This window comes from Dreissena polymorpha, chromosome 1 (genome assembly GCF_020536995.1).
Source record: "Dreissena polymorpha isolate Duluth1 chromosome 1, UMN_Dpol_1.0, whole genome shotgun sequence".
Taxonomy (NCBI): Eukaryota; Metazoa; Mollusca; class Bivalvia; order Myida; family Dreissenidae; genus Dreissena; species Dreissena polymorpha.
In genome coordinates this window covers 81,371,139-81,386,667 of record NC_068355.1, presented here as the reverse complement: position 1 = coordinate 81,386,667, position 15,529 = coordinate 81,371,139, and the positions used below count along the sequence as shown (strand labels likewise).

At 34.3% G+C, this 15,529-nt stretch overlaps 1 protein-coding gene across 5 annotated transcripts in view; it reads right to left on the bottom strand.

The window, feature by feature from the left end:
* LOC127837709 (protein CASP-like) overlaps positions 1 to 15,529 on the bottom strand; it is a 149,619-nt gene that overhangs the window by 122,227 nt on the left and 11,863 nt on the right. The gene's annotated exons all lie outside the window — the stretch shown is intronic.

The window sequence follows — 15,529 nt, the reverse complement described above, 5'->3', positions numbered from 1 at the left end:
TTAACAAGGTTTTACTATAGCCATATAAGGAAAATGCCCCGCCCCCTGGCAGCCATGTTTTTCAACCAACCGGCATCATTTTTGAACTCGTCCAAGATATTATCGGGATGGATCTTCTGACCAAGTTTCATGAAGATTGGACAATAAATGTGGCCTCTAGAGTGTTAACAAGGTTTTACTATAGCCATATAAAGCCATATAAGGAAAAATGCCCCGCCTCTGGTGGCCATGTTTTTCAAGCAACCAAAACCATTTTCAAACTCATCCAAGATATCATTGGGACAAATCTTCTGACCAAGTTTCATGATGATCAGAAATAAAAAGGGGGCTAGAGTGTTAACAAGGTTTTACTAAAGCCATATAAGGAAAATAGCCCCGCCCCCGTGGTGGCCATGTTTTTCAACCAACCGGCATCATTTTTGAACTTGTCCAAGGTATTATTGGTATGAATCTTCTGACCAAGTTTCATGAAGATCGGACTTTAAATGTGGCCTCTAGAGTGCTTACAAGATTTTACTATAGCCATATTTAGCCATATAAGGAAAAATGCCCCGCCCCTTGGCAGCCATGTGTTTCAAGCAAACGTAACTGTTTTCAAACTCATCCAAGATATCATAAAGACAAATCTTCTGACCATATTTCATCAAGATTGGACAATAAATGTGGCCTCTAGAGTGTTAAGGTTTTACTATAGTCATATAAGGAAAAATGCCCCGCCCCCTGACGGCCATGTTTTTCAACCAACCAGCATCATTTTCAAACTCGTCCAAGATATTATTGGGATGAATCTTCTAACCAAGTTTCATGAAGTTAGGACAATAAATGTGGCCTCTAGAGTGTTAACAAGATTTTACTATAGCCATATATATAGCCATATAAGGAAAAAAGCCCCGCCCCTTGGCAGCCATGTTTTTCAAGCAAAGAATACCATTTTTGAACTCATCCAAGATATCAGTGGCACAAATCTTCTGAGCAAGTTTCATGAAGATCGGAAAATAAATGTGGCCTCTAGAGTGTTAACAAGGTTTGACTATAGCCATATAAGGAAAAATGCCCCGCCCCCTGGCGGCCATGTTTTTCAACCAACCGGCATCATTTTCGAACTCTTCCAAGATATTATTGGGATGAATCTTCTGATTAAGTTTTATAAGTTTTATGAAGAACAGACAATAAATGTGGCCTCTAGAGTGTTAACAAGATTTTACTATAGCCATATATAGCCATATAAGGAAAAATGCCCCGCCCCTTGGCAGCCATGTTTTTCAAGCAAACGTAACCCTTTTCGAACTCATCCAAGATATCATTGAAACCAATCTGCTGACCAAATTTCATGAAGATTGGACAATAAATGTGGCCTCTAGAGAGTTAACAAGGCAAATGTTGACGCTGCACAACGGACAACGGATGACGGACAAAAAGCGATCACAAAAGCTCACCATGAGGACGTTGTGCTCAGGTGAGCTAATAAAATAATGGTTAAGTACTTAATGAAATCTACAAAACTATTTTTGAGTGCTCTTGTAAAAGTCTACTGGGACTTTTTTAAATTGTCTCCTAAAAAGATATATTTAGCCAGGAATAGATGAGACTTTTTTCTTGGTACAAACTGATCCTATTGCTAGGAATTAAAAGATTTTTTTTTAGGTATGAGCACATATTGCTAAAAAATTATTAGGACATTACTTTCTTTCTTTTTTTTTTGCTGTCTAGTCACGATCTGATTTTGCTTTAAAATAAATAAAATATATTAATGCGTACAAAAGAAAAATAAAATTCTGGAATAATTAACATTTATGGCTATTGACTTTTTCAAACAGGTAGTTCCAAGCCTTTTCTTCTTTCATTCTCATGACTTGGGAACATTACTCAAACTCTTAATATACAGTCGAAACCCGATGGCTCAAACTTGCTTGGCTCGAATTTCCGGTTGGCTCCAACTCTCATCAAAGTAATGATTTTTTATTCCTATGTATTCATATAAAATTTTGTCGCATGGCTGAAATTCGCGAGGCTCGAATTATCGGAAGGCTCTGTTTTCACAGTCCCTGTCACAATTTTCACACGTTATTATGTTCGGATGGCTCGAACTCGCTTCCGGTCGCATTAACTGTTAATCGATTAGGACCGCTTGACTATAGGCACGCAATAATTGATGTAACATTACTGTTGCATGTCATAGACTCAATCATTATTTGATTTGAGTAAAAGATGACATTACTTAAAATATTGGTACATAAAAGTATAAAGTATATATTTGGTTCTTATTAATTCAAAAGCAGAAAGTAGTACGGAGTTTAAGCAATATGTGTACTCTTCAACTGGAGGTGAAAATGTTCGTAAACAAAAGTTCATTAGTAATCAGATGACTCGAATTCAGGATGGCTTGAACTTTTGTTGCCAGTCCCGACGAGTTCGAGCCATCGAGTTTCTACTGTATTTTTGTTAGTATTATTTAATATCAAAATGTACGCATAAATTTACAAGACCTTACTATTACAAAAATTACTTGAAAAAGCTTTCCACAAGTTTCAGTCTGGCTACCGGTAATGTCCAACATTTATTCCTTACATAATTACTATTTTATTGACATATATTTACTTGTGACAACATAATATTATGGCATTTAAGAAATAATTTAGACCTATTGCTGGGTCCTAACATACTGCTGGAAATTGTAAGACTTATTGCTGGGTACCAACAGATACTGCTGGAAATAATTAAGACCTTAGTTGCTGGGTACCAACAAATACTGTTGGTAATTTGTAAGACCTATGTCTCGACATTAACAGATATTGCTTGAAATAAGTAAGAACTATTGCGGGATACCAACAGATACTGATAGAAATTAGTAAGACCTAATGTTGGGTACAAACAAATATTGCTGGAAATTAAGAAGACTTATCGCTCGGGACCAAAAGATATCAATAATATTTGTTGGATTTGGTGGAATATCAGATTAAAATTCACAAGTGATCATAGATAAATATTTTCACGAAATCAATATTTTCACTAGTGGCTTCGCTTATTGTGAAAATATATTTTGATCTATGATCACAAGTGAATTAAAATCAATGTTCCACCAAATCCAACAAATTTTCTTCTTATTTTATGCTTACACATGATTATTTTTGTATTTTTGCCATTCTGGACAATATGTTTCCCCGCTGGATGCCCCGAAATATTATTTTATGTACTTTAAAAGGAAGTCATCTGAATGTTTTTTTAAACATCAATACAGAATAGTCACCCTTGGAAAAATTGCAATGGGGAATCCAAAGATATCTAAAAATAGTTCTGGTAAAAAATCAGAATTATCAATAATTTTCACTGTTATTATTCATTGTTTGAAACAGTGAAATTTCAGTTTTTATTCTCTGATATTTCTCAATAAACCATCAGAAAGCATAAATAAATTGCCATAAATTAGTAAGATCTATTACTTGGTACCAACGGAAATTCTGGCAGTTAGTAAGACTTATAATAGGTGGAGTTGCTTGCATGCAACATTTGCCTGAGTCTTTGTTACCATTATAAAAAGATTAGGACAATGCTTACTAATTCTGATTATAACTTACACTTATGACCTTTAAAGGGGTCTTTTCACATTTTGGTAATTTGACAAAATAAAAAATAAAATGTTTCAGATTCGCAAATTTTCGTTGTAGTTATGTAGTTTGTGAGGAAACAGTTATACTGAACATTTACCATGCTCTAAAATATCTATTATGTGCATCTTTTGAAGATTTAAAAACCTGAAAATTATAAAGCGTTGCAACGTGAAACAATTGAATAATTTGGAGAGTTCTGTTGTTGTCGTTATATTTTGTGACACTGCGAGGATTGTGTATATAAAGTATAAAATACATTACTCAATGTATGAGCTCGGATGGCCCAGTGGTCTAAGCGGTAAACTTTTACTCCAGAGGTCAGTGGTTTAGGCCTTGTTGAGGGTTACTTTTTTTTCTTTCTTTAACTATATTCTTGTTTTTTTTTTAATGGAAGTTTTTAGATCCAATTTTTACATTTATCAATATAAAGCATTTAATGGCAAACTTCAATACATGCCAAAATCTGTGAAAAGGCCACTCTAACTTACTAAATCATGATTTATTAAGAAATCAGTCTTTTAAACAAGATATTAAGTTAGGAATCTATAATGTCATATTTTGGGATTTAACACTAAAATGAAATTTTAGGCAAAATGTTTGGTACTGACTGAATTAAAATTAAGCATACATTTGCTTCAATATCCATAAAATCCATGTAAAAAATTGGTCATGAATAACATGTATATAAATATCTCAGATAAATTTAAAAAGTGCACTCAATATAATAAATCACTTGTGAAGAATCTTTGACTACAAGTTGTTTGATAAGATCTAGAACTTACACAGTTGATCTTTTAAACTTGAAATGATTTTTACAATTTCAATCAGAAAAGTTCAAGCGAAAACAATTGCTTCACAGCAGGGTGTAGCTTCCTAAGGGATTGATACAAGCTAAACATGTTAAAAGTGAACTTATTTAAACAAATCCACTACCAAAGGCTTTGATCCGCTGTTACTTAGTGACAATCAGCAATCGAAAAATGCGAAGATGTCTTTAAATCAACTATAGATAACGCCGCAATAAATCATCAGCGCAATACCTTTCACATTTTTCGGCATCCATGGATGCTAATTAACTGCAGCCTCTGACGATGATTGGGACAAATTACTTTATTTGGGTGGGTGAGATCTTACGAAAGATGCTGTGTTTTCTAAATACATATGATACACGCAAGTTCTTTTTTTTTGGTGCTATTGACGAAACTGGAATCTGGGACATTTTGAGTACCATGTTTATGTTTGTGAAATCAAATATACTGTCTCAATGGTTTGATACAAAACAAACATATTCTTTGAATCATATTACATCTTAACTAAAATTTGGTTTCAATTATTTTTCTTTTAAGAATGTGCACAAATTGAAAGGTAACATAACCACTCTGTAATATTACTTAAATATTAATAAATGTATCAGGAAAAGAAATAATGATAACATTTTTTTCAATAATAGTACATGAACTGATCATGCTATGCACCAAAACATGTTAAAACATTGATTGATTTAATCACAAAATACTGATAAAGTCATTATTGATATCAACACTGATAAACCCAGACAGAGAGGAATCCCAATTTTCAACAGGTTATGTCAAATATTCAATCAAAGTTATCAAATCCTGTCACCGAAGTTCAGTCCAAGGACTTGTGTATCTCTTAGTGTAATCTTTGATCAGAACAAAGTATGACAGAGTCCATCCGAAATCATGTATCAAGATCAATCTCCTGAAGGACTCAGATCATCACAACAGGCCTCACAAGCCTTTGTAAATCACTGATCAATTAGTGTAATCTGAATTCTTCTGAAGCCATAACTACTCGGCTCCAGAGACTAGATTAATTTCGAAATATAAACAAACACATGGATAAACTTGATTTTAAATTCAAACATTTTTATCGGAATTTTAGGAGATTATTCGAATTAACGTCAGCTCCAATCCACTTTCACTGTAAATAAAAAGAATGTAAAATTGATGACATCCGTGTCAACATAAGAATAAGTGATTTGCTAAGTACCGAAAGTATCGAGGAACACATATCACGGATTAACCTATGATCTGATCCACAAATTCATTGGCCAGATCTTTTGATTTTAGGAATCTCTAAATTGCGTCCTCCAAACAAACTGATAACAATAATTGATGGCTAATGAAAACTCAGGCGTACACTGCATCCCACCTCCCAACAAATCATGCTGGCATTTGCAGCCATCATTCGTGAATCAGCAGAAATGTGCCACTTGAAACACAAAGTAAAACAACAAAAACAAATGAAGATTTAAATGAATCAACTACTTAGACATGTACCAAACTTTTTAAACTTGCATAGAATTGCTTAGTCGAAATAAAATAGCTATGATAGCTTTCTTTTCCTAAGAAAACATTAAGCATATATTGCATAACATTGTACATGTAATTATCCTACCTGAAGAAGATACCAGCAATCACCCAACCAGACTGATCGACTGATCAATTATAGGTAGCTAAACTTTTATCAGCAACTTTTGTCAGGGCCATCAAGCCTGCATATTAACATCGGTGTTCAAGTGTGACTGATTTATCAGTCAGCCTCACATTTGATGGCTATTAATCGCAGGGATTCACGTGTATCAAGTGAATGGTTTTGCTACATTTTGAGGGAAAAGCGTGAAACTACTGTATCTACAATGGCAAATGCTAATTGGATACAACTGTATCTCACTCTATTCAGTAAAGAACACCACAATGATAACCATGTAAATCCAATTTCACAGCTGATCAATGAGACAAGATGGTTTGGGTCAGATATTTTAAGAAGTGCAACAAATGTGCTTAATATGTTCACTTTCTCACAAAAAATCCAATCTCAACTAATTGCGCCTAGCAATATATGCAAAGCTGAAATAAAAAATTTCCCAGCACAAAAAAGTTTTCAGACATTAAAGCTTGAAATTTTGATTTATACAAAAATAATAGGCAGGCTAATTGATAAGTGGGGAAGGACTTCAAAACGTGCAATGGATCATTTAGCGGCTGTCCATTTCAAATAATGTTTGAGATAGGGCTGATATTGATGGGATGTCAGGCAGATAACAGATCCACTGACAGACAATATGGGATCAAACCATGGTTGGATGAGCTTAGTATACAAAACATACATGCCCCACCCACTGCATTTATACAAGAACTGGTATTCACAACTAATATAAAATATTTCTCACATAAACTGGGTAAGTCTGTTATACATATTTCAGCAAGTTCATAAAAAAAACATTGTTGACGTAGTCTCAATCAATTTTCAAAAAGTGATTACGCAAATATATTTTCTTATATTAAACTTATCTATGAACACAAAAGAACAGTAAGTGTTAATTCACAAGCATTTTGTATACAGTGTTAAAAACTAGATCCCTTTTTTTTAACATATAATTATATAAATGATTTTAATGGGGTCTCCAATACGTTCTATGCCAATATGGATCAAAGCGCAAAAATCATTCTCAACCAAAATTGGTACAAGTTAATTTATCGCAAAACTACCCATGTTACAAACATTATTTAGTTATTAATAATGTTACTCATGAAGGATGTAATAATTTTGAAAAAAAATATCAACACTCTTCTTTAGGTAAGCAAGTTTCCCAATGGACCATAAACATATTGATTTAATCTTTCTGCTTTGCGCATTTTAAAGTAATATAAAGGAACCTAAATATACTGTAGATCAATTATATCATGTTGGGTGCTTTAATTTATAATGAATGATTTTTAAACGCTTTTTACAAACAGATGGAAAGACCAAACCAATAATTCTCTCCCTTTAATACCATGACAAATGTCATATATTTTGATTTTCATTACAATTGTAAGTCCCTTTAAAAAAATAGGTATCAGAGCTCCAGAAAAGATGCATATCTGCGTATTTACGCACTGAAAAAGTTACAAAACGCTTTAAAAATCGACCCTGAGTACGTAACAGTACGCAATACAAAACCTGGTACATATTTTTAATCGATCAAAGTGCGTAACTGGTTTAACCAGTTGAGTGTTTAGTTTAAGTTAACCTTTGAATCAAAAGGAAGTCAATCAAAAGAACCGTGTAATCAAAATGGCCACCCATTGTGTTCTTGGCTCAAAAAAGGGACGTTTCAAGCGAACAGCGGCTTCTGCAGGAAGTAACTGTATATTTCAATATGTCAATAGAGCAAACATGCCAGACGTCCTGATCTCGGCGGGACAGTCCTGTTTTCGAGCTCTTTGTCCTGGCATCCCGATATGAGACGATTTGTCCCGACATTCGTTAAAAACAATGTAAGGTCTATAAGTTCCCTATAAAATTTGTTTTTCAAGCTCTTTCTGGCTAAAACTAACCATTGCTAATCCCTTTATTGCCCCCAATTAACAACCCACTTCTACTACTTCAGTGCACCAGTGTTGTTTTTGACACCTTATCAGCGATTAATCGGCAACTTATTGATTTAATCAGCATTCACACCACAGCGTTTTTATGATAGGGGTCACTAATTGCTATCGAAAGATGTATCGTACAGAAATTAACGCCACGTGCGTTTGTATTTCATGGCCCAATCAAGTCTATTATCCTGTGTATTATACAACCTAAGGTTATAAAACCTGTCAAAACACCGATTTTGAACATCAAACAAATTGAATGCTGACCAATACACATTTGTTTTTCACAAATTAACTTTTGTTTTGACTGATTTTCAGAAAATAGTTTGTACATATTGCATCAATCTAAATTTAGAGTTAATTTACGATTGGTTGAATAAGAACAGTGCTCGATGCGCTCACATCGTGTCAAACAAATTTACATATGTTCAAGGGGATATCCCTGTACCAATTGGATGTCAAATCGAGGCATACGGGGATACTCCACATTTCAGTTTATGGAGTGTGTTTACTTCCGGAAAATGGAGAATGTCTGTGTTCACGAAATTCTGAACACACATTTATCGTCAATATTGGGCAGAAAATTAGAGTTTTTGTAAGTAATATACTGACTTAAAGAAAAGGTGGAATGATTGATCGTTTTAAGGTGTCCCGCTTTTTGGTCAAATTACCCGACAATTTTTTATGGAAAGTCCCGATTTGGACCTGAAAAATTCTGGCATGCATGCAATAGAGATAAATCTTATGATGCTTCTAGACATATTAAAATAATTGTAGGCGATCTCATTGTCACAGCCATTGAAATGTCAGAAAAGAAAACCAAAAATCATGGTGGTGACAAAACTCGGACATCATGGAAAGAAAATTACTATTGTTTAATCATAAACAAAGAATGCCAAAAAATAACACTGACCTGTAAAATGTGCACTGACAAAATTCATTCTGTTTCATTTATTAATAACAAATAATAATATTTCTAGAATAAACACGCCATGTACTATGTCAGTTTTCAATCGAAATTGAATATACCCCCCAATATTCCTTAATACCCTATATGGCTGAACCTCCGCCCTGCCCCACCCCCCCCCCACCCTCAATTTTTTTTAATTTTTTTTTTACATATGATAATTCATAAATCTCTTATTACATTGTAATTAGTTTAATCCTCATTGTAGACATTATAATTATTTGAAGGGTTTAATAATAATGGGAATAATACAATTATTTATAACATATAAATTTACATGCAATAGGAAGCATTCCAGAAACACCCGTGCTCTCGAATGTGCCCAGTTCACAAAATACTGCGCGTCGAAAGTGCCCTTTTGACAAAATACTGCGCGTCGAAAGTGCCCTTTTGACAAAAAAGCCCCCCTGCCCTTTTCAAATCCTAGCTGGAGAACTGCTAGCTATATATTTCATATATTTCATATGTCAATGTAATATTAATGTTCTTCACCAATTAAATGATACTTATTTTTGTGCCACAAACTTCACTTGTTTATAGTTTTTAATACTTATTGAATGCATTTTTGATTAATCAATCTCAAAATTATCACCTGCAGAGGAAGTTAAAAAACATCATCAAAATTACATCAATTTATGCATTTTGCAAATTTAAAACATGAAGCTTTAACCCATTTATGCCTAGTGGACTCTTCCATCCTTCTAAATTGGATCAATTTATTTCCAAAATTAGGGATGTCTAGTATATTTATTTCTATATTTTAAATATTTCTTACAGAAATTCCTTTCAGCAGACAGCGCAGACCCTGTTGAGACGCCGCATGATGCAGCGTCTCATCTTGGTCTACGCTGTTTGCCAAGGCCTTTTTTCTAGACGCTAGGCATAAATGGGTTAATTACAAACCGGAGCAGTAATTTGTTATCCTTGTCATTAAATTGTACTATTTATCAAACCAAACATTTACATAATCATTCTATCATAAAATTTATATTTCAATAATTTTAACATTGTTCAATAATTGCACTGAACATGAATTATTTAGAAGTCTTCTGGTAGATTTATCTATCAATATATCAAAAACTAAAAAATTCTCCTTTCATTATAATCAATCCACCTATGTTTTAAAATGAATGAACCGATGTTTCCATAAATTGCAAATTGTGATGCTCGCAATAAGTTATTATTAGACGTTTATTATCATCTTCAGTCAATCTTTAATGCAATGACCAGAAATTTAAACAAATGGAAATCACATGATTTTCTGACTAAATTATATCACTACAATGGGGGGGGGGAGTCCTCTATCAATAAACTGCTTCATAACTGTCAAGTTACATTTGGGCAAGTTAATTTTTGATTGTTTATGCCAGTATGGACATTGTATACAATGTATTTCAGATTGATTAAAATAAATTGCAACATTCAGAATATGTTCTTTGCTTTAGAATGATTCAAACATGTTTAATCATAAATGATTCAAACAAATTAAATTATTCTGTATGATTTAAAAAACAACAGGGCCAAGATGGCCCTAGTTGGCTCACCTGAGAGGAGTCGGTTCATGACCTATATTTTGAGTTGACCCCCCTTACCAAACATCAAACTTTGCTTAAAAAAATAAATATTATGACCAAGATTCATAAAATCTGAAACAAATTTGTGACCTCTAGAGTGTTCACAAGGATTTTGTATAATACACTGTAACTCCAATATAACGCGGATGACGGGGTCCAAGCCACGCAACCGCGTTATAAACGGACAGCGTTATAAGTTTTGAGCTAATTTATTGCAGGGGGATATAAAAACAGGTAAAGTATAGCCTATAATATAGGTCCTGTGTATTGCCATGCTCTGTTGTCATCCGAAAATACTTGCATATAAACCGAATCGAACGATAACGTAATACATACCGCTTTTCTAATGTGCACATGCATCCGATAATCCAATATAATTACAACATCAATTACGAAAAAAATAATCTTTAACATTTATGACGAGAAATATGAGATTCATAAGCACATCCATATGCCGACGCCAATTTTCAGAAAAAGAGTACAGTGCATTATGGGACAGAGCTTTAATTGGGCGAGCGACTTTAAATTTAGATTGAATGCAATACGACACATGTACAAAGAAATGTTTTATTGCGTCATACGCGTCATGTAAAAATCGTGCTTTCCGTGGACTTTCTGATAAATGGCAAAAATTGAAGTGAATCTCTGTTAAGTATACTGCGTTAGCACGTAAATAAATCGTTAGGATTATTTAATTTATTATTCGTACACGTACAGAAACAACAGAAACATTAAACATAAACAAAGATCTTTTTATTTATCAAGCATGTATAGCATATAATAAACGATAACACTGTCAAAGTTTATACAATACACGATACATACAAAACATTAACAGGTAATTCATCTATTCGCTACGAAATGTGAAATATTCCGTCATCTTTCTCTGCTTGCACGAGTCTCTGACTGCGCAGTATACTAGTTGTGCGCAGTATATTTCACAGCCGCTCCTTTCATATGGACAAACTGCAATCAAATCAAAGTAAAAATGTTTTAATCGTTTTGAATAACTTTAATTTGATAATTATTCCACTTGCACTTACCTTATTGAAAATAGCGCACTGAGCCGCTCTGATAGAGAATACATGTAATAAACACTGACTCGCAAGTTTTCACACCTTTATTGACCTTTATTGACATTACACAAGAGATTAACACCAGTTAGCTTTCTCGTGTCGTTTAACTTCTAATCGATTAAAATCGATTAAAATCGGTTAAACGGACGGATAAAGCAAGCAGGCTGTGATCGCCGCCATCTTTGAATTTTCTGAAAATACATGAAGATGCATAACATTGGTTTGAATCAGAAATGGAAGGTTGGAGAAAAAACGGGATCCAAGGACCCCCCGCGTTATATTGGACACAGCGTTATAACGGACCGCACTATATTGGAGTTACAGTGTATAATGAAAATTCGGACAATCTAAGGGCAATAATTATGGCATTAGTTATGTGATTTTGCTCATTATCAAACTTGACTGAGATCTTTCAACAACTTTGATAAAGAATGCTTGAGAAATGTGAATGCTATATTGTTTACAAACCAAATGTGGACGGGCGGACGGCTGACAAAGACCAATCCTAAAACCTCACCTGAGCAATCAGGTGAGCTAAAAAGTGTGTTTCACCGATCTGAGCCATATTCCAACTTGTCAGAGAAATCAATAAAACCAATGTATTGACTAAGTTTCATGATGATTAGGCAAAAAATGTGACATCTTTAGTGTTCGATCACAAGGTTTCTCTCCAGTAACATACAGTACACTCCACGCGTTTTCCCCAATTTCCCTCCATATACTCCGCGGACAGTATCTCCAAGGGAGATTAAGAAAATTTCGCGATACGCGGCGTTTGCATGACTTGGGACTTCGCGTTGAACGATCGGCAAAATTGATAAGCCGACACAGCGGCCCTTGGCGTTGGCAATGCGGGGGAAACTCCGTGTTTTACAAGATAACGATCAATTTAACTTTATTTGACTTCCTGATTTTCAAATAAAATTACATTTATTACAAGTACATATATATATATATTTATTTATATATATATAATATACAATTAAAAAAAAATAACCAAGATAGATCGATCCCCACGTGGTTGTAGAAGTAGTTGTATAGAAAACTTGTTGATTTACGACAAACAAAACGTCGTCTTTAAACTGATACTTACCAATTAATATAATCACAGTTTGCAACATTGTTTTTATTTTGATAAGTTTTCATGTAAGCAGGTGTTTTTTCTATACTGAACATGTGAACAAATGACCAAGGACCCTAAAAGTCTTGCAAATCTGTGTGAATTGACAGTTTGACGTTATTAAAGAAAAGCTGCTTCCTGTCTGAAGACATAACATACTCAAGTAAACACGTTCAACGAATGCATGAGGAATAGTTTTAATTGTCGGAACAAAGTCAATGCTCTGCTCACTAAAGCATTTATTTTCTCTTTGTAGGTAGGTTATTCCTTTGATTGCTAAAAGGTGGTAACTATTGAGTTGATAGTTGCATTAAATATTCACAGTTGTATTCTAGATGCGTGGACATTCAAAATAATATTTTACCAGTAATTATGGACCAAATCGGCAGAGTGACATTCACACATGTTAATCCCTTTTGTAAAAACACCACAGACAGCAGTCTACACAATAGGTCAGTAGACAAGCTTTGCGTGTTTTCATATCGCAAAACACTTTATCCAGTTCCGTCCAGATGTTCTCTTTAATCAGTATACAGTACAATAACTGTTTCAATAATTACTCTACTTAAATACCGTAACGATAAAGATATTTGAATTGAAATTAATTTTGAGGAAATATACAATTATTCGCGATATAATTGTGTTTAATAATACCAAAGAAACTTTTAACAGAAATCAACAGAATTCAGTGTTCTCTGCACTACAAAGTTTGTTTCAAAAAATCAATACACTCACGCTTTCCACGCATAAACCTTGAACTTGTACATTGCAGCATAATTTTCGCGCGCTTTTGTCTGGAAATATACATGATGACTGTTTATTGGAAGCATTTGTAAACGTCGTGTTAACATTACAAATCGGAAGCGTGTTTCGGATTACAAACAATTATTCTCATTTGGAAATTAAACGGAACATTTATTCTGGTGTTATATGTGTTATGAATTAAATATTAATTTGTCAAAACGCTTTACGGGTCGTATATTCATTCATATTGTCGACGTACCTGTGAATAAAAACATATATGAATAGTTTATACAATTATCTTTATTTGTATAAGCACACTGCTAACCCGGTGTTATCAGCGGTCGCTGATAAGAACTGAAATTGTCTACATTTACCGACTAGGCTTAAGTATTAAATGCCGCGGGTATTAGCGAACTCGGCAGAACGCCACGTTTTACCTCGCTTTCAAACTCCACGTAAACACTCACTAGCAGGAAAAAAAACGCGGAGTGAGCGCGTTTTTTGGGGAAAACGTGTGGACTGTACTGTAAGGAAAACTGCCCCACCCCCCTGGCAGCCATGTTTTTTGACCAATCGAGACCATTTGCGAACTCATCTGAGATATATATAAAACCAATCTTTTCACCAAGTTTCATGATGATTGGGCAAAAAATGTGACTTCTAGAGTGTTCACAAGCTTTTTTACTATATAAATATAAGAAAACTGCTCCCCCCCCCCCCGGCAGCCATGTTATTCAACTGACCGGAACCATTTTTGAACTCAACTCTCATATCAAGGAAACAAATGTTCTGACCAAATTTCATGAAAATTGGGCCAACAATGTGACATCTAGAGTGTTCACATGTTGTCACTATATACATGTACCTATAGAGAAAAATGCCCCGCCCACTGGCGGCCATGTTTTTTCACCGATCTGGACCATTTTCGAACTCGTCCGAGATATCAATAAAACCAATGTTTTGACCAACTTTCATGATGATTGGGCAAAAATTGTGACTTCTAGAGTGTTTTCAAGGTTTCTCTAAAGCCAAATAAGGAAAACTGCCCCGCCCACTGGCGGCCATGTTTTTCAAAGGACCGGAACCACTTTTGAACTCAACCAACATATCATTAAGACAAACATTTTGACAAAGTTACATGAAGATTGGGCATGAAATGTGACTTCTACAGTGTTTACAAGTTGTTTTCTTTTTTTTGACCTAGTGACCTAGATTTTAACCCAGCAGTTTCCAACTCGACCGAGATTCCATTGGGACAAAGCTTCTGACCAAGTTTCATGAAGATCGGACAATAAATGTGGCCTCTAGAGTGTTTACGAACAAATGTGGACGGACGAACGACAGACAGACGACGGACAGACGGACAACGGACAAAGATTGGTCACAAAAGCTCACCAGAGCAATCAGGTGAGCTAAAAATGATATAATTCTAAAGGATTATATATTATGGTATAAATTGAATGCATTCAAAAAAGTAACATATTTCCAAATGTTCTAATTTACAAACAAACCTATTTGTTTTAGATACCCACATCTGCAACTGAATATCTTTTGTACCTGCTACAAAAAATTATTTTGTTACTTAGAAATCTATCATTTCTAGGCCTATCAAATAGGCATATGTATTAATTAAGCTGCAACTGATTTTATCATACATTTTGAGGCAAGAGAAATCAACAGTTGATTATTTCTAAGGGGCGTATTGCGATCTCTGTAACATTCAATTATAAACAGACCAACAGTGCTACAAACTGTGGAGGTGGCAGCAACAGAACAAAGACGATCACACCATTACTCCATGAATCATGCGCATGTGAGAAGTTTTGTCAAATGTGTACCAACCAAAGATCCTGTTTATATATATCAGATCTTTTTTATATTTGACTTGCAGTAACTTTTTGTTCGAGGGTTCTGATAAAGTCTCTATTCAACTCAGCAAAATGTTGTTCCAGTATTTTTTTTTCAAATTCTGATTAGGATTTATGTCCATTCATTACACACTAAATGAACTGATGATAAGAGAATTGGAATCAGTAAATTTTAACATAATAATAA